Raw genomic sequence first — 19,771 nt, forward strand, 5'->3', positions numbered from 1 at the left:
TGCGCTCCCACAGGGGGAGTGCCGCTCTGCTGACTGACCTGTTCCTGGAGGCCCACCAGCCAGCAGCAGTAGCCACTCACTCCCTCAGTAGTCCTGCAGGTCCAATCTCTAGAGAACAGGCCAGGCACCAACAGACCAGTACCACTAGCACAGGGCCACTAGCCTCCTGAAAGTTGGCCTCAGGCACCGCAGCTGCTTCCCCTCCCTAGACACTCTGCAAGGAAGAAATCTTGACAATCCCTGCGAACGTCAGGGACAGATCTGGATCCTGGGCAGGCAAGGGCATCCCACCACCTGCCCAAAGGGCAGATTGCGTTCTCCCCCCACCGCCCCTCCATCCCATACCCTTTGGGACAGGCGCCAGATGCAGGCAAGCGCCACTGCAGCAGACGAGCTTCTCCTGATCAGGACTGACTGGGCGTGAGCCTGTGGCAGGTGCAGCAGGATCAGGATGAGCGAGAGTGGTAGGCAGTAGCAGCAGGTGGCGCTGGACTGCCAGTTTCAGCACAATCCCCACAGGCCACACTGAGGGACCCCACCCATGTACAAATTCATGCACCAGGCCTCTAGTGTGACATAAGTCACCCTGCTTCTCACATATTTTACTCATCTCTCAAGGAACACGTAAAAACCCTGAAAGGTCAGATTGATCTTATTATCAAGGTAACAAATATAAAAGAAAAACCAAGGTCCATGAATTTGGGAACCTCTGTGCCATTACACCTTTCTTATTTGGGGTACAAGGCTCTTCCAAGCCAAAGGAACCTATAAAAGCAAGTCACGTTAGCTGATGACTGACTGGTTGGTATTCCTGAAATGGACAGAGTTTTTACTTCTAAGATGACATATTTCTATGGCTTTTCCCCTACTATGAGAATTACTGAAACTTCAGTAGTGATCATTACATTTCCATATATACTGGAAGTTTTACACATACACATTTGTAAGTTAAAAATCTCTCTAACCTGTCTCAATCTGCTTCAGTTGCAATTTTAAATCAGCCACCTGCATAGTTAACCTCCTTACAGAAGCATCATAATTTAATATCCGGGCCTTCAGCTTTGCAGAATGCTCAGTCTGAAAAGATTTAAAGAAGGGAAGAAATCAATGTAAAAGAAATCCCAGTTCACTTCAAAAGGAACAAGTCTTTTATAGGGCTTATTCTCTTTTCCATTTTGCCCATTCTGAGCAGCTTCATGCCTGTGGTCCACAGGTCCCTAGAAAACAATAGAGCACACAAACAAGTTTGCCACCTCCATTTGCACTCATCTCTAAGAACAGTTCTATAAGGTATGAGGCAGACACCAGAGTGTCAACAATTCTAAGTCACAGGGCAAGAATCAAGAGACATTACTAGAGGGCACAACCGAGACTGGGACAATTTCTGTTTATGAGTGCGCTTTCCTTAGGATTATATTACTGTTATAAATATAGTTATATCATCACCCAAGAATTTCTCAGGTGAGAAGGTTACCTTAGAATAGTGGGGGGATAATTTTTGATGTTAAAACCAATCTGATTTACACTGGTGTGACACACACCAAGCTTACATGTGTACACAGTGGATCAGACTAACACCCGACCAAATAAAGATCAGTACTCACTTCACTTTGCAGCTGTTTTGCAGAGCCTCCTTGTGAGTTTCAAACTTCTTATGCCCTAACACGAAAGCAGCTCCTGCTTCCTTCAACTGTTTCTGCAAATTTACCAGTTCAGGAGGTGGTTGAGCTATAACTAAGAAGGTAAAAAAGCCTGGTGATTATCAACAGTAAGTTTTCCCATCTCACTTAGCAAAAGCAGCTAAAGATATTTTAAATTGTTCTTTCTTTTCTTTGTACACATGTAGTTAATACCATATTAATTCTATGGAATGGACTAAGAGCACAAATTTCAGAAGAGTTTAATGCATGCAGAGGCAAAGTTCACTACTCTTTTCTAATGCAAATGAAAGAAATTCTTTCAAATCCTTTAACTAACCTGAAAGCCCACCTCTTTCCTCTATCACACACAGGAGGCATAAAAGGAGTTCTCCATCAAAACCTGTTAAGTACCCCTAGGTCTAATCTGATCTGTGCACCAGTCAGCAACACTCAGGGTTCAAGCAGACATCAGATGGAGTTCCACCATTTCAGTCACTGAAGAACCACTAAAGGGTGATTCATGTAGGTTAGCCACTAAGGGTGGTATAGTTCTCTGGGCTAGTAATCGGGCCATGCTGTTAACTCCGTGGGCCCAAAGTAGGAGTGGGGAAACTTTCTTCTGCCAAGGGCCATTGGGATATTTATTTTTAGTTAGTTATTTATTTTTAAATATATTTTATTGATTTTTTACAGAGGGGAAGGGAGAGAGATAGAGAGCCAGAAACATCGATGAGAGAGAAACATCGATCAGCTGCCTCCTGCACATCCCCCATTGGGGATGTGCCCACAACCCAGGCACATGCCCTTGACCGGAATCGAACCTGGGACCCTTCAGTCTGCAGGCCGACGCTCCATCCACTGAGCCAAACCGGTTTTGACATGGATATTTATAACATCATTTGCAGGTCATACAAAATTATCAACTTAATTAGCCTCCTATATTTGGTCAAACATTTAATTAACTCACCCCTAATGCCTTGGCAGGGCCAGATCAAAAGATTTTATGGGTCTTCTATAGCCTGTGGGCAGGACAGTCTCCACACTTGGCCTAAACCATCAGGGAGGGAAGAATTCCCAGAATTGGGAGAGAAAGATCTGGCACAGGCACAGAGCAATGGTGAGAGGTCATCCTGTAAGCACTGGATCTTGCCTTGCTGAGAGGCACAGGGCCAGCCCACAGCCAATATATACAGTGGGGGTGAGGATGCAATGGTGGAGAGGGAATAATAACCTCAACCTCACTCTCATTCCTCCTTCTCAATGGCCAAATCTGAGCAGCAGAAAGTGAGGGGAGATTTGTACAACCCAGAAGGCAGATTTGTAGTTTAAAGATACTTCTTAGTGACACTAATAATATACTATAGTAATAGCAAGCAAAAAAGGAAGTAACTTCAAATTGAGAATCTTAATTTTATAAAAATTTTCCTGATTGAAGCCTTCCTTACAGATACAAAGCATAGTGCCATAATATTAAGCTAATATGAATTACAAAGACATGCAAATCAGGAAAAAGACATACGGTTAAAAAGATGCAAGTTTTCATTTCTGCTCTCTTCCAGTTGTTGTTTAAGTAATTTATTTTGAGCCTGAAGCTCTAATTTCTCTTCTTTTAGAAGCGAATAGCCACTCATCTCTTTCATCTCTTCATTCAGCAGGTGGTTTTGCTTGGTTATTGCCAAGAACTGGGCCTTGAGAGATTCGAGTTCAAGCTGGAATTGAAAAAAAACTTGCATTTGAACAGTTACTGCAGTACTTCTTATGCAAAAACTGGCAGGCTGCTATAAACTGGGTGTCATAGTAAGTAAGGTCACTGGACAGAGGACTCATTCTCTGCAGTAAGAAGAACCTGATTCCAACATGGAAGCTCATCTTTGCCCTAGAAGGGGCGGGGGAAGTTCATCCAACCTTATACTTATGCAGAAGAACCCTGGCCTACAAAGCAAGTGCTTCAGATTAAGTTTGTTGCCCATTTTCCAGATACAACTAAGGTCCCAATAGCAATCACAGACTGCAGCAATGTTTATAAAAATGAAAAGCTGAGCTATCACAAACATGCTGTGGTGCTTTCCTTTTTTTATACATTTCATGTTTACATACAAAAGTCTACAATGTTCTCAAATAAATAGATCATTACAGCTGCAAAAATACATTTTATGTGCAGGATATATCCAGGTACATCAAGTTCCAGCTCTGTCCTTCAGAGAGCACACGTGATGAACAGCAAGAAAATAAATGGCATGTGAAAAACACATCTCATTCTGTTTTATCCTGTAAGATCCCAATGTAATGACAGGAATGTTCACCTTCTGCTGATGGGAAGGAAGGAGAGGCTAAGGCAGAAACTAAAAGCACTGGCCACCTGCTATGGGCTAGGCACATAGGTCAGCTCACCACGGAACCTCAACCACCCCAATGATTAAGGAACTTGTTCCAGGCAACAAGCAGGAAGGACTAAAAGGAAGAACTACTAAATTAACTTAAGTTGGGCCTTCTTAGTCATAAAATAAACAGTCTAAACACATCAAGCTAAATAATGTATGGCTGAAACTAAAATTTCATCTACTGCCTTGAAGTTTTATCGACTTCAAAAAACAATAGGCTTAGCAATTACCTCAAGTTCTTTCACACGAGTTGCAGAATGATTGCATTCTTCTTCCTGTTTTGAATTGGTAGCCATGGACTGCTCTTGCAAAAGAATAGGTTTTTCTGAAAGAGAAAGCCAACCAATTTAAGATGTTTTGCTAGTGAATAAAAACTCATTTAAGAATTTATGTACAATGTCAGACCTAATGACGATTATTTCATCATCTAAAATAGCAGGTGTCATAGTCAAAAATCAGTAGGGAAAGTAAGAAATAAGTCCTATTACCCAACAGGTGATGGGAAGTCTTAATGGTCACATATATTGTGAACTTTCTTCCACTACACATACCAACCAGTTGCACCAGCTGCTCAGAGCCCTCATACCCAAAGATCTGAATTTCCTTAAATACAAAGATTTGTCTTATGATTTTAGTGTCTATTTCATCATTTTCACTTCATTCAATATGAGTCTTTGCAGATATATCATTAAAAAAAAATTAGCTGACTACATGATGGTACTAATTCCTAAGAAGTATTAGTCTAGTTTTCACAAGATAGTCACAGAGGAGCAGCCACACACTGGGTGACCTTATGGGTCTTTATCAAGTACCCAGCTCTGGTTCCTTTGAAATTTCTACTTAAGTTCACTTCTTTTCATACACAAGTTTCTACAAATATACTGAGACATAAAATATCAAGAGATTGAAAAATTATTCAACTTTCCTACTCCTGGGTTAGTTATAAAACAGTTTAGGAAGTTATATGTCAGGTAAAAATATCATGAGGCATAAACATATGTTACAAGTAAAAGAAATAAGGAAACAGGTCACAGGGAATGGAGAAGTTAAAATTTTCCATAAGTAAAAAATGAAGTCTCTCATGCTTAAAACCACAATGAGACATCACCTCCCATCTGTTAGAACAGCTATCATCAATAAATGGATAAATAACAAGTGCTGGCCAAGATGTGGAAAAAAGAGAACCCTCATACACTGTTGGTGGGAATGCAGATTGGTGCAGCCACTATGGAAAAACAGTGTGAAGTCACTCTCCCCACCCCCACCCCCCAAAAAAAAATAATAATAAGAGCGGCCATATGTTCTAATAATTCTACTTCTCAGTATATGTAAAAAACAACAACATGCCAATTTGAAAAGACATACATGTGCACCCACATGTTCACTGCACCATTACTAGTAACAGACAAGATTTGGAAGCAACCTAGACTACCATCAATAAATGAATGTGTGGATACAGAAGATGTGATATATTACTCAGCCACTGAAATGAATAAAATCTTGCCACCTGTGACAACATGGATGAATCTAAAGGATATTATGATGAAATAAGTTACAGAGAAAAACAAATACCTTATGATTTAACTTACATGTGGAATCTTAAGAAATAAAAATAAACAAAACAAAACAGACAGGCCCATAAATATTGATAACAAGCAAGTGGTGGTCAAAGGGGAGGGAGGAAAGTAGATGGGGGAAGAAAAACCTCCTGAACACCCTACCTCTCTCAGGTTAAGGTCATTTTTGATACGTAAAATTAAAAGAACAAAATAATGATTAATTTTGTAGTAAGAGTAAAATGTAAGCTACACACACACATATAAATTTAGAACAGGCCCAATTTAGGAAGCTAATAACCTATACCAGAAATTTACAAATGCAGCTTTCTTCTCCACAAGAATCACCTTTATTCTTCCTGTCCTCTTCACCCAGTCTGTTAGATCTATCGATGTAGTCATCCTTTAGCTCAAGTTGATACCTGAGAATTAGAATGACCAAAATGATTTTCTTGTCACTTTCCTGAACAGATTCCTATCAATGTATGGGTTTCTGTGGCACCCGGGCACCTAAGGGCATGAACATGGCCATGCATAACTTCAAGGACTATCAGTACCAAAGCCCAGAGATGCAAATTCTGAATATAAAACCTGCTACAATCCTTTAATTTGGTCCCCAAAACTCGTTATTGTGAGGTTATTGAGAACAATTATTCCATGGTGGTCTGGATTGGCACACAAAAGTAAATTAAGTTCAATTTACACTGGTACAACTGACTCTAAATCCCAAGAACAAGAAGTCAGTCACATCCACCTGCCTTGCCTTGCACCCCATCCCTACCCCAAAGAACTTTTGCCCTCAAGGGCTGGGCATAGGGTTCGGGGCCAACTTCGACCACCCTCATATCTGGGTTAGCAATACCAAAAGCACACTTTCAAGTTTTACTTATCTCCACCAACTGCCACTAGCAGACGTTTCAGTTGAGAGAGATGGTGAGTATCCTGTGAATTCCCACCCTTGCTCAAGTCATAGAGGATACCCAAACCAGACAACATCAAACAGTACATGATCTGCGAAGCAGTGGGAAAATTAACATACACATTTACTCATTCATTTTTTCCTAAGGGTTTAACAACTACAGACATGTCAGCACTTGCTATTACACTCGAGAAGCTGACATACTATATGTATGTCATCATTTCAAAATCTATACATGGAAAGGTACTATATTTTAATTAGAATTCTTTTAAAGAATAAGCTCAGTATTATGTAATGTAAGTACTATGTAATGTAATCTCATGACAAATTACGGGCAAGGCAGTAAAAAGAGACCACTTATTAAGACATACCAAAAGTTAGTTGAGTCATCTCTTCACCACAAATTCATTTACTCAATGAATATTATATGAACACCTGTGTGCTAGACACTACACTGAGCACTGTAGAGAAAAGTTACCATATGGGCTTGATGTCTGCACTGAGTAGTTAATCACTGCAACACATTAAAACTCAGATTATAGGGAAGTCATAGTAACCATAGTTATCATATTTTCCTTTTCCTGTATAATTTTTTTGCTCCATTGTTAATTTCCATTTATTTCTTTTGATTCTGGCTTTGCAGAATCTTGCAGGAATACAGGGCACATGTTACCTGATAAGCACTAAAACCACTAGGCAGAATAATTTATAAATTGATAGATACCTCCATCGTAGTGGCAAGTATGAGGCGGGAGAGGAAAAGAGAACTAAAAGGGATTATAATTCCAGCCCTGGTCAGCCTGATTCAGATGGTTGAAGCACTGTCCAGTGCATTGGAAGGTCATGGGATCAATTCCTGATCAGGGCACATACAGGAGGCAACAGATCAATATTTCTCTCTCATGCTGATTTTTATCTGTCTCTCTCCTTTCCTCCCTAAAATTATTTTTTTTTAAAAAAGTGAATTTTTAAAAAGTTGATCAACCTGTGGGTCGCGACCCCTTTGGTGGTTGAACGACCCTTTCACAGGGGTTGCCTAAGACCATCCTGCATAACAGCTATTTACATTACGATTCATAACAGTAGCAACATTACAGTTATGCAGTAGCAACGAACATAATTTTATGGTTGGGTCACAACATGACAAACCGTATTTAAAAGGTCAGAAGGTTGAGAACAACTGCCTTAGATCAACCACTTTTATAGTTTATCTACAATGTGAGCTGAGCAACTCACAATGTGCCATAAAATGAAAGCAAATCACAGACCCTCAATACATGTTAGAAAAGCTATGAGTAAGAAAGAGCAGAGGATGCTATTCCCTATACTGTAACTCTGTAAAATTATCTTAAATATTCATGGGAAAGGCTTGACTGTCAATAAAAAACACGTATTTTTTTAAACACTATCACCATAAAATGTTAAGTCTTATCTACTTCACTAGTATTGCTGTGTTTCCATCAACTTATTCCAAATCTATTACTTGTTTAAGAACACCAAACAATTTCTTTAGAATTTCATTCTTGAGCTTTTGGTCACAGGTCTCCTCCATGCTCTTTATATTCAGGATCCTGTCTCCTAAGTGCATCAGCCACACTTTTATGATTTTCTTCTGTAGCCTCTGATATTAGCAAAAATATAAAAAGCAAAAAAAATAAAACTGTAATTGCTGAAGTAAAGACTTTAGGAGAAAAAAATAACATAATTTTAGCTCCACAAGCTAAAACTGTTATGTGACTGTCACTGCTGGGAAGTAACTGGAAAGAGCTGGAGTTCTCCATCTATTTTATGAACTGACCAAGTTATGTGGGATCTGAAGTAGCAGATGGAGCAGCATGGTGCACCAGGCTGCAGGGAGTGTGCAAGTTTCAAGACCAAAGTGCTTTTCGTAGAAGATGATGAATACTTAAAAAATGATTGCAGGTAATAAATGGCCATAATAAATTCAGAGAAAAGCTACATACCAAACTTAAGTTAGTGTACTTTTGCTTTAGTACTTATTTCTTCAGTAAGATTATTTCTGTGAGGTTTAACTGATCAGCCCATAGGTATGAAAGACAAAAGATTTGTTTCTGATATTTAATAATCTAGTGATTGAATACTGAAGAGTGCTGAACAATAGAAAAAGATAGATAGGTCAATCAGAACTTCCAAATACTGAAGAATGGAATGGTCTTCCCTTGGATCGAGCCAGGTAAGTGCTAGGGAATGCTGACCATTCCAAGCAAAGGATAAAAGCTCTATGTGTTAGCACCCTCTGCTGACTAACATGTAAAGCAAAGGAGCAGTAAACTATACTTATTAGCTTACTAGATGCCTGGTGCACAAATTCATGAATGGCAGGGGTCCCTCCACCTGGCTGATCACGGTGGTCTCACACAGTCCTGATCTTCTCACCCAGTCCCAATTGGGGCTGGGGTGGGATCACAGGAGGGCTCCAGGGCAAGTCTGGTCCTGTCTTGCCTGGTCCTGATGGGCCCCACCCCAGCAGCAAGCAACTTACTGGTTGGAACATCTGCCCCCGGGTGGTCAGTGCAAGTCGTAGCGACCAGTCAGTTGACCACTCGGTCAGACACTTAGCATATCATGCCTTTATATATATAGGTTGTAACTCACAGCACAGAATGTTCAGCATGAACTTTCCCCTGCCCCTGGTCTTGGAGACCGCATGTTCTTCTAAGGCTCTGCTCACCAAATTCAGCTGCCACATGAAGTAAATTGCATTGTGTGCGTGGAAACCCTTTGTAGGCTCCATTGCTGTGTCTTTACTTCGTTGCAGTTCCAATTACTCCAACATAAAGACAGACACCCTCATTATCAGGTAACACCATCATGGTAAGACCCCTGCTCAGCCTACTGCAGTGGTTTTTAAATAGGCCATGGGTCGCCCCAGATGGTTTGGTAGAGTAGGTACAGCCGCAGCCTGAGAACTAAAGGGTCCTAGGTTTGGTTCCGGTCAAAGACACATTCCTGGATTGCGGGCTTAATCCCCAGTATGGAGCACATGCAGGAGGCGATGGATTCTCTCTCATCATTGATGTTTCTCTCTCTCTCTCTCACTCTGCCTTCCTCTCTGAAATCAATAAAAATAGTAAGTAGGCCATTAATCAAACGTTGCTGCTCTCCATCCAGTCCCCTCAAACCCTCTTTTGTCTTTGACCCTCCCCACACACACTCTGCTGCGGTCCGTAAAATGCGGTCAGGATTTCTACTTCAACCAAGGGCAAAGCTTCCACATGGCCCTCCTTCCCCGACTGTCTTTGCCCCCAGTCCTGTGGGGTTTCTCCCTCCTTCCCCTCCATCTAACTTGGTGGGCCCTGCTCTGCCCCCTCCTCATGTGACCTCCTGTCTGCAGCCTCCCACTTTCTCCTCTGGGGGCAGAGCTCTCCAAAGGCTGTGTGGGAATGGAGCGGGCTGTGCAGAGTGGGGTGGGGCAGACAAGGCAGTACAGGGTGTGCAGTGGTGGAGAGCTCTGTGGGCCAAGTCCAACCTTTGGAGAAGAGCTGGGGTGACAGGTCACCGGGAGGAGGAGGGAGGGATGTAGACCTTGTCCCGTGGGAGAGGCACTGGGTTCCTTGGCTGTCCCCACACAACAGCTTTTCTAGGCCCCTGCACAGCTATCATCCTCCACCTCTTGCTGCCTCCGCCTCAAGTTTTGGACTCAGTTTCTTTGACTCAGCCCCACCCCCCTCTCAGCTGCGTTCCAGGAGCCTGAGGCTGCACCTTGGCTTTGGGCAGCTATGCCTGGCCTGCCCCCTATAATGGTGTTACCCACTCTCCTGGAGTAGTTAGTGAAACTTAAATAAATATAAGCAGCTCTGAAGATTATAAATTGAGCACTGAGAAGGCCACAGGCTGCGGAGGGCTGCATAGTCCAGGCTCTCAGCATAGAAGCCTCCCCAGCCACCCGGTCCCTGCTGGCTCCCGCCCCCACCTGCCTCTGCCCAGGGCTCAAGACAAACCCCAGGAACTTCCTGACAGCTCTCACCTCACATCTCACTTTCCAGTCCAGCCCACCAGTGCCCACAGCAAGCTAACCTACTGGTCCGAGCGTCTGCCCCCTGGTGGTCAGTGCACGTCATAGTGACTGATCGACTGATCCAGTGGTCAAACTCACAGTGGAACTCCAGTAGAGGGAATAATTTGCATATTAGGCTTTTATTACGTAAGATATCAGCGATTTTCAACCTTATTTATCTCTGACACACATAAACTACTAAAATTCTGCAGCATGCCAAAAATATATTTGCCCATTTAAAAAAAACACAACAGGTATATTTTTGAATCGTTCACAATGAACCGCTATTTTGTGTTGACTGTTGTCTTTTTTTTTTATTTGAAAATCTAAGGAAAAAGAGGTTAACGCCCTTGACTACAGTCAGGTATGTCACGTTTTATATATTCTTGCAGCACACCAGTTGAAAATCGATGGCTTATTTGTCACTTTCTTTTTCTGTCATGATCAATTTACCACTTCAGTACTGCTTAGAACAGAGTAATGTAGCAGAGATGAAAAATAAAATGAATTAAAGCCTATATAAATGATCTAACCACATAAATGAAGACCAGGGCAAATCCACTAAGGAAGTAAGAGTCAACTAACAGTAGAACCTAATGGAAATGAAACCTGTTTCATAAACTAGACTGGTGAGCTTGCCATTAATGGCAGGTACAATGTGAAGAATGAAATAGTGGTGAGCACTTAGTACACACACATCCATCACCCAGTACAAATCAAGTCAGAGCCACTGCATTGAGTTACTACATGCACATGGAACCGTTAGATCTCAATGACTAAACATAAGTGTGTGACTGAACATAATTTGTTAACAGTTGTTAGCTTCTTCAAAGTACTGGTCTGGTTTTACTGTAGCCTGATGATGGTGTCTCACTGCTTTTCATCCCAATAACTAATATTTCAAAAGCAAAATCCTAGTCTTTGTTTCTCTCAACTTATGCCTTTTAAAACTAGCCGAATGCACCTTTACATCCAAGAACTCTACTTGGCAATTAGCATTAGAATAATTAGTAGTATTTGTTTTAAACTCACAGACTCTGAATAGTCAAAATGAAAACATTACTTACAAATCAAAAGCTTCAATTCTTTGCTTCAGTTCTGCTTCTCTGCCTTTTAGGAAATCGATATCTTTCAGTAGAAGCTGTATTTGAGCATAACTTTCTTTTGTTTCCATCTGTAGAGGAAAGCATTAATTGTAGCAAGCAAGCTGAGGAAAATAAGACAGATTTGAACTAATGGACTGCTTCCTACATTCCAGAGAACAAAGTACAGACAATTAGAGGAACAATTTCACTTTTAAAACATTCCATCTCAAGGTATGCATTTTGCCTATTCTAGTTACACAAGAATTTACCTCCTAGTCCAGGGGTGGGCAAACTTTTGGACGCGAGGGCCACAATGGGTTCTTAAACTGGTCCGGAGGGCCGGAACAAAAGCATGGATGGAGTGTGTGTGTGAACTAATATAAATTCAAAGTAAACATCATTACATAAAAGGGTACGGTCTTTTTTTCTTTTAGTTTTATTCATTTCAAACGGGCCGGATCCGGCCCGCGGGCCGTAGTTTGCCCATGGCTTCCCTAGCCCAATGACTGTTACGCTATATTACCCTAATATCCCTTGTGCAGAATATCCTGACACTTCCTTAACATTTTTGTAAGTTCTCCAGAAAAAAAAAAAAACAAAAAACAAAATGGGGGAACTTAACAAAGTAGAATCCCCATGGTTCAATAGTCGTCTGAAAGTTTCAATTCATGGGCGGTTCTGACTCAGAATGAACAAGCTGGAATGAAACTGTGAAAAATAGATCACACTTACATTTGCGTGTTCACTGAGCAAGGATTTACTGAATATCATGTCAAAAAGCACAGTGAGCTGGATATGAAAAGATGAACAGCTACAGTCCCCATCTTTTAAAAAATTCACAATTTACTGAGGGAGAGAGAAATAATACTACAATGTGATAATTTCACAACCAGAGTCCAGTCTCCACGGCAGGAATGATGCCTAAATGAGTCTATCAATGGGATTCAGGGAAGGCGTCACCAGGAAGCATCATTGAAGCTAAAGTTTGAAGGACAGGACAGTTTTATCAGGGAGAGAAGGGGGTGAACAGTCGGGTGGCAGAGTAAAAGTATGGTGCCTTTTATGAGGATGCCAAGCTTCTCCAGTGCCTTCAGAGAATCTGACTGAATGGAGACAGGCTGTCAACTGGTTGATCTGATCTAGTCACTCACTCATTTTAAGGTTCAAAGTGTTAGTCTGAACACAACCCATCATCTCAAAGACCAGTGCTTCCATTTATTTTTATAGCTAAAATTAACCCAATTCCCAGAAATGCCAGAAAAAATTGTAGAGGGGGTGTGGTCACCATTAATAACTGGGTTTTACTGAGAAGCTCCAAGAAAGGTTGACACTGGGAGGAAGCCTTTTAACTTCAACCATCTCCTGGTACCAGTAGTCCTGGCTGAGGAAACCATGACCCCAACCTAGTTAGGTCTGACAACCCTTGGGAAAGGAACTGTTTTTCCAAAAGAAACAATCCAATCTCTTTTGCTGGCATGCACTCCCCACCATTCCTCAACCTCTTCATGTCCTGTCCAGTCATTTTCTGGGTGACAAGATCAAATGGCCACTGGATGACACTTATAAGCCCCAGACCCTTCTACTGCAGGGACCTTTGCCTTTGCTCAGATGGAAGCACATTGCATTTGGTTTCCAACTTCACCTAGAACCCCAACCTGCAACTCTGTCCTGTTGGTCCACCCTTATTCTTCCATCTGTCTGTATCCCCAGACTTACTCCTTGATGTCTGAGACTGCCACGTAGCTCTCCCTTCTCTCCTGGATTATTAGTCATCCACACTCTGCTCTGGTTCCGCTCACCATCATGCTGAACCCCAATGTCTTCAACTAAACAGGCTGCCTTTCTCAAATGAAATAAATTCAGCTCTATAAAGCTACACTCCTCAACTACGACCATTTTTCTGCCCTCAATGACCTTCCAAATCCTCCCAAGAGCTGCAACAGAACAATCACCTACAACAAGCATGTCAAACGCATGGCCCACAGGCCGCACGTGGCCCACAATGAATATTTTTGTGGCTCAGCGAATATAACAGTATGTAGCGTTTTAATAAAAATTCCGTAACCTGATTTTTACAATAACCTGTTTTACATAATTATTAATTACTAACTACATTTGCTAATGACTGATTATAATTGTGTTGCATTCATTTCCCTTGTGTGCCTTACGCGCAGGCGTACCATTTCTCTCCATTAATACTAGCAGACAATATTTTAGCACCCGATGGCCACATCATTAGTCTTGTACTGACTTGTTTGGTATGTGCAACAGGAAATACTTTGCTTTTGGAGAATGAGAAAAGTAGGTTTATTTGCATTGTGCTTATTAATCTGTCCAGTTATTCAGTGTCTGGGAAGTTAATGTTCAATGCAAATTACTAATTTTTATTAAAACGTTCTATTATTTTTTGTTAATGATTACTCATTTATTTCAGCCCTTTGTATTCAGCATGTCTTTATCGAAATAAACCTTTCTATGAAAATTGAAGCTTTTGTTTTGCAGCCCACATAAACTTGGTTCGTGTTAGTGTTTGAAATTCTTCACCTACATGCACTTGGTCTGGTCTACTTCAATTCCAGGTTGCCCACTTCAGCAGTACCCTCAAAACAGCTCGAGAATCCTGTCAGCTTCAGAGAGCTGCTCTGCTCCTTCTGCAACCCCCCGCCACCCAGTGGCCATTCCATACCTCTGGTCCTCTCCTCAGAGGTCACTTATCACTTAATTCTCACATCTACTGCAATTTTAGTGAGGTTGTCTCATGCCCCTGACTCGGACATTCTCTTCCACTCTTCCTTCCAGTAATCTCGAAAAAAGAAGTCTTAGTATCCTTTTCAAAGCTGATTCTTCCAGGTGTATTCTTGACCGCAGTCCCTACTAGTCCTCTAGGCCAGTGATGGCGAACCTATGACACGCGTACCATTTTGGGTGACACGCATCGACAGAGACAAAAAATTGCGTATTCATATATTTGTCTCTCGCAATGGCCAGAGCTGGGCATCACTCGAGTAATATTATTACTCATGTTACTCATGATCAATTACACAATTCTAAAACCAGATGTAAGCATGTACATCAGTGTTGCGTAGCAAAGATACATTGTGAAAACATCCAAGATACACTGTTCCAATATTGGCATTAATATGAAAAGGTTAAGAATTGCACTATAAAGAGATTAATCTTTACTCAAGACTATTTTTACTCGAGTGACAAAATGCCCAATTCTGGAAACGGCCTCATTATTGTCAACATGTGCCTCGGGTAAGCTTCCTGTGCGTTCGGGTGCATTCGGCAAATGGACGCACTTGATCGCCATGTTCATTAGGGGACAGGAATGGGAGGGTTAGAAGAAAAAGATATAAGGGGAGAAAAATGGCGGAGGTATAAACGGACGTGTCCTGTGCCTTGTCCTGGAGCAGATAAGGGTGAGCAGCTGAAAGGGTAACATACAGCCCGAATAGGCAGAGGATATTCAGCTGAGAGACAGTCTGCAGCTGGGAAAGACAGAGAACTCCCAGAAAAAAAAGGACGGTTGGAGACTGCGGCTGAAACGTCTCCCTGTGTGCCGGCTCAGCAGCGGAGACTGTGCCATCTTGAGTGGCTGTTACAGACAACCAGAGATCAGCTACTAACCTGGAAACAAGGGATCTCAAGCAGCGTGACTGCGTGAACTCAGACGAGCACTGCTTCTTCTCACAGAAAGGTTAGACTTCCCCTAAAGGTGCGGTTTGCAATTCAGTTTGGAGGGAGAACCGCGCGGGGTGAAATCTGCGCCCCACAGAGTCCGTGGCCCTTGGAACCAGCGTGACCCTCAAGTGGGGAAGGGGCCCCACAGGGCTGCTGGCAGAAGGGAACGATAAAAATAAGCACATTGCTGGACTGGATGCAAAAAAGCAGCCTCGGATTCTCCCAGTCTGCCGGGTGCTTGGTGCCAGGGGCGAGTGGGTGCGTGGAGACTGTGCGCAGACCTGGAAGGTGGAGGCTTGCAAATTCGCACAACTTCTCAGGCTCTTGTTGTTACAGTTCCCCTTAGATCCGTGTGTTTGATTATTAAACCCAGTGAATGGGATTCCCCAGGTGGGGTCATTCACATAGCCTGTAGGGGAAAGACATTTTGGGGAGCCTGGGAAACAGAGCGGGGAGTAATGATTAAAGAACCAGCTCTGGGCAGTGGACTTTCCCAAACCAGTTTCAAGTAACATAGAGAAAATAAACCCTAACTACTGGATAGAGAGGACTTATAGCCTCGGAGGTCAATCCAGACAAACTGCCACCCAGAGGCAGAGCCATGAACTGTCTCTTCTGTAAATGCAAATAAAGGCAGTATGGTAAACAAATACAACCTGCCTTAAAATCAGGACTGTGGTTTACAGCACGGAGGGACAGTGTATCGCAGGGAAATTCAACACTCTCCTAAATGCCTGGCAGGACTAAGGCGTGCCAAAAAGAAGAGTAGAAGATCTGAAGCACCTTCACTACTGCACATTTTTATCTTTTTTTCTTTTTAATTCTTTTTTCACCATTTCATAAAGAACCTATTATTATTTTTTTTCATCACCTGATTTTACCTTTGTAATTACTACATTTTTTAACCAGTATTATTGCTATCATTTTACCACTTTTTCTAGCGTCATTTTATTTTTTTTTTCGTTATTTTATTTTGGAATTAGTGTTCTACACTCTATTTTCATCGTTCCTTTAGCATCATTTCTCTCTATCTCACCTTTACCCTTAAGCCATAACTCTTCCTCACTTTTCCCCTTTTGTTGTCCTGTTTCTCTTACCCTATTCCTGCTTTAGATTTTCCCTATTCATTCTTTTTACCCACTGTCTAAATTTCACCCTACTTATATACCTAATTTCCAATCCCTTGCTCTAAATCCATATACACCTCTCTCTTATCGTTCTTCACTATCCAATTTTTTTTCTCTGTCTGTCGTTTTGCTAGTGTTTGCTTGATTTTGAGTATATTGGTTTTTTTTATGCTTGTTTGCGAGATTGTATTATTTTTCATTTTTATTTTTCTGTTTTGCTTTTTCTTTCTCTGGTGATTTTTGTGCTTCTGTTTTCCCTTGCCTCACTTGATATTAGTGGTTGATTGTAGTTTGCATTAATCTCCAGGGATCTGCTGCTGGAATTCATTGGGATTATTTGTGGTTCTATTAGAGTTTTCTCCCCATACAAATAGCCTCTTGCCCACCTCTAATTCATTCTCTCACTTTTTTTTTCTTCTTTCTTCTCTCCCTTTTCCCAATCTCATTTCGGCATTCCTTTTTCTTTTTTTCTTTTTCTCTTTAATCTTTTTCTCTTTTTTCTTCTTTATCCCCTAATTCTCTTCGCTCAGTGGTCACCTTTATTTGGGGTTATTAATATCGTAAATACATTTGTTTTCGGTGCCTTGTATGTTGTGCCTTGTTGTGTTGTATTTTGTGCCTTTAAATCAACGCATCAGAAAGAGAACTACATAACCAAACACCTGGAGAAGAGAGATCATGGTGAAAAAAGAACCAACCCACATATGAAAGAAAAACAGGCATCATCAGAAAAGGAAGTAAACGAAATGGGGGCAATGGAGGAAAGCAACCTGTCAGAGAAAGAATTCAGAGAAATGGCCATAAGGTGGATGAAAAGAATGGAAGACAAATTCAACAATATGTGTAGGAACCAAGAGGAAATGAAAAATGACATCACTGATATAAAGAACTCAATAGAAAGCATCAACAGTAGACTAGAAGACGCAGAGGACCACATCAGCGAGCTAGAAAACAAGGTAGGAAAAAATACCCAAACAGAACAGCTTCTAGAAAAAAAAAATTAAAAAGCATGAGGAGAGCCTAAGAGAACTCTGGGACAACACTAAACGAAACAACATCCAAATAACAGGGGTCCCAGAAGGAGAGGAAACTGAGCAAGGAATAGAAAACCTGTTTGAAAAAATAATAACGGAAAATTTCCCTGAGATAGGGAAGAAAAAACTCACACAAATCCAAGAAGCTCACAGAGTCCCAAACAAAATGAACCCCAAAAGACCGACACCAAGGCACATAATAATTAAATTGGCAAACACCAACGACAAAGCAAGAATATTAAAAGCAGCCAGAGAGAGACAGAAAGTTACCTACAAAGGATCCTCCATCAGTCTAGAGACTGATTACTCAACAGAAACACATCAGGCAAGAAAGGAATGGAATGAAATATACAAAGTCATGCAAAGGAAGGGTCTGAATCCAAGAATACTGTACCCAGCGAGGCTATCAATCAAAATTGAGGGTCAAATCAGGAGCTTCATAGACAAAAACGGTCTACGGGAGTTTATTACAACCGAACCAGCAATGCAAGAAATGCTAAAGGGTCTGCTGTAAAAAGAAAAAAATAGGAAACAAAGAAGGAACGCAGCGGTAAAGATCAAAAATGGTGACTAACAAGTTTCTATCAATAACTTTAAATGTAAATGGATTAAATGCCCCAGTAAAAACGCATAGGGTAAATGAGTTGAAAAGAAAACATGACCCATATATCTGCTGTCTACAGGAAACCCAACTCAGAAAAAAAGACGCACACAGACTGATGGTGAAGTAATGGAAAAAGGTTTTTTAGGCCAATGGAAGTGAAAAAAAAGCCAGGGTAGCAATACTTATATCTAACAAATTAGATCTCAAAGTGAAGGACATAAAAAGAGATAAAGAAGGCCACTTCATAATACTAAACGGAGGAGTCAAACAAGAAGAAATAACTCTGGTAAATATATATGCACCCAATATAGGAACACCCAAATACGTAAGAAAACTTCTGGAGGAGATCAAGGGAGAGATTGACAGCAATACAATCATAGTAGGGGACCTTAACACCCCATTATCACCATTGGACAAATCCTCTAAACAAAAACTCAGCAAAGAAACATCAATTCTAAATGACTCACTAGATCAGATGGAATTAATTGACATCTTCAGAACATTTCACCCCAAAGCCACAGAATATACATTCTCCTCAACTGCACATTTGTCATCTTCAAAGATAGAGCATGTCCTGGGTCACAGATAAAGTCTTTTCAAATTCAAGAAAATTGAAATCATATCCAGCATCTTCTCAGACCACAAACGCATAACACTGGAAATCAACTACAACAAAAACAATCCAAGAAAATCAAACACATGGAGACTAAATAGCATGCTATTAAGCAACGATTGGGTTACCAGAGAGATCAAAGAAGAAATAAAAAACATCATGGCAACAAACAAAAATGAAAACACAACAATCCAAAACCTATGGGACACAGTGAAAGCACTCTTGAGAGGGAAGTTCACAGCTCTACAAGCCTACTGCAAGAAACAAGAAACAATGAGAATAAATGACCTAACTCTACAACACAAAGAGTTAGAAAGAGAGCAACAAAAAAAGCCCACTCTAAGCAGAAGGAAGGAAATAACAAAGATCAGAGCGGAGATAAACAACACAGAGACCAAAAAAACAATACAAAAGATCAACAAAAACAAGATCTGGTTCTTTGAAAGGATAAACAAGATTGATACACCTCTAGCCAGGCTCACCAAGAAACAAAGAGAGAGGACCCAAGTAAACAAAATCAGGAATGAAATAGGAGAAATAACAACAGACCCCATAGAAATACAAAGGATTGTTAGAAAATACTATGAACTCTACTCCAACACACTAGACAACCTGGAGGAAATGGACGTATTCCTAGAAAAATACAACATTCCAAAACTTAATCAGGAAGAATCTAAAAATTTCAATAGGCCAATAACTATGGAGGAAATCGAAGCAGTAATCAAAAAGCTTCCAGCAAACAAAAGCCCGGGGCCAGACGGCTTCACAGGGGAGTTTTACCAAACATTCAAGGAAGACCTAAAACCTAACCTCCTCAGACTATGTCAAAAGATCCAAGAGGAAGGAACACTTCCCATCTCATTCTAAAAGCCAGCATCACCCTAACACCAAAACCAGATAAAGACAACACAATGAAAGAGAATTATAGGCCAATATCCCTCAAGAACATAGATGCCAAAATCCTCAACAAAATCCTAACAAATCGGATCCAGCAGTACATCAAAAAGATCATACACCATGACTAAGTAGGATTTATCCCAGGGATGCAAGGATGGTACAATATCCGCAAATCAATAAATGTGATACATCACATAAACAAATTGAGAGAAA

The 19,771-nt window shown here is 41.1% G+C and overlaps 1 pseudogene across 1 annotated transcript in view; it reads right to left on the minus strand.

The window, feature by feature from the left end:
• Nucleotides 1–19,771, minus strand: part of LOC308512330 (centriole and centriolar satellite protein OFD1-like) — a 67,697-nt pseudogene that overhangs the window by 24,168 nt on the left and 23,758 nt on the right. Inside the window, exons 5-11 of the transcript in view lie at nucleotides 11,590–11,688; nucleotides 7,999–8,094; nucleotides 5,926–5,999; nucleotides 4,252–4,346; nucleotides 3,160–3,349; nucleotides 1,605–1,734; nucleotides 982–1,077 (exon numbers count right to left, since the gene is read on the minus strand). The product of the transcript in view is annotated as a centriole and centriolar satellite protein OFD1-like (transcript). The remainder of the gene's footprint in view (nucleotides 1–981; nucleotides 1,078–1,604; nucleotides 1,735–3,159; nucleotides 3,350–4,251; nucleotides 4,347–5,925; nucleotides 6,000–7,998; nucleotides 8,095–11,589; nucleotides 11,689–19,771) is intronic.

The sequence above is a fragment of the Myotis nattereri genome, assembly GCF_964212035.1.
Source record: "Myotis nattereri genome assembly, chromosome: Y".
Taxonomy (NCBI): Eukaryota; Metazoa; Chordata; class Mammalia; order Chiroptera; family Vespertilionidae; genus Myotis; species Myotis nattereri.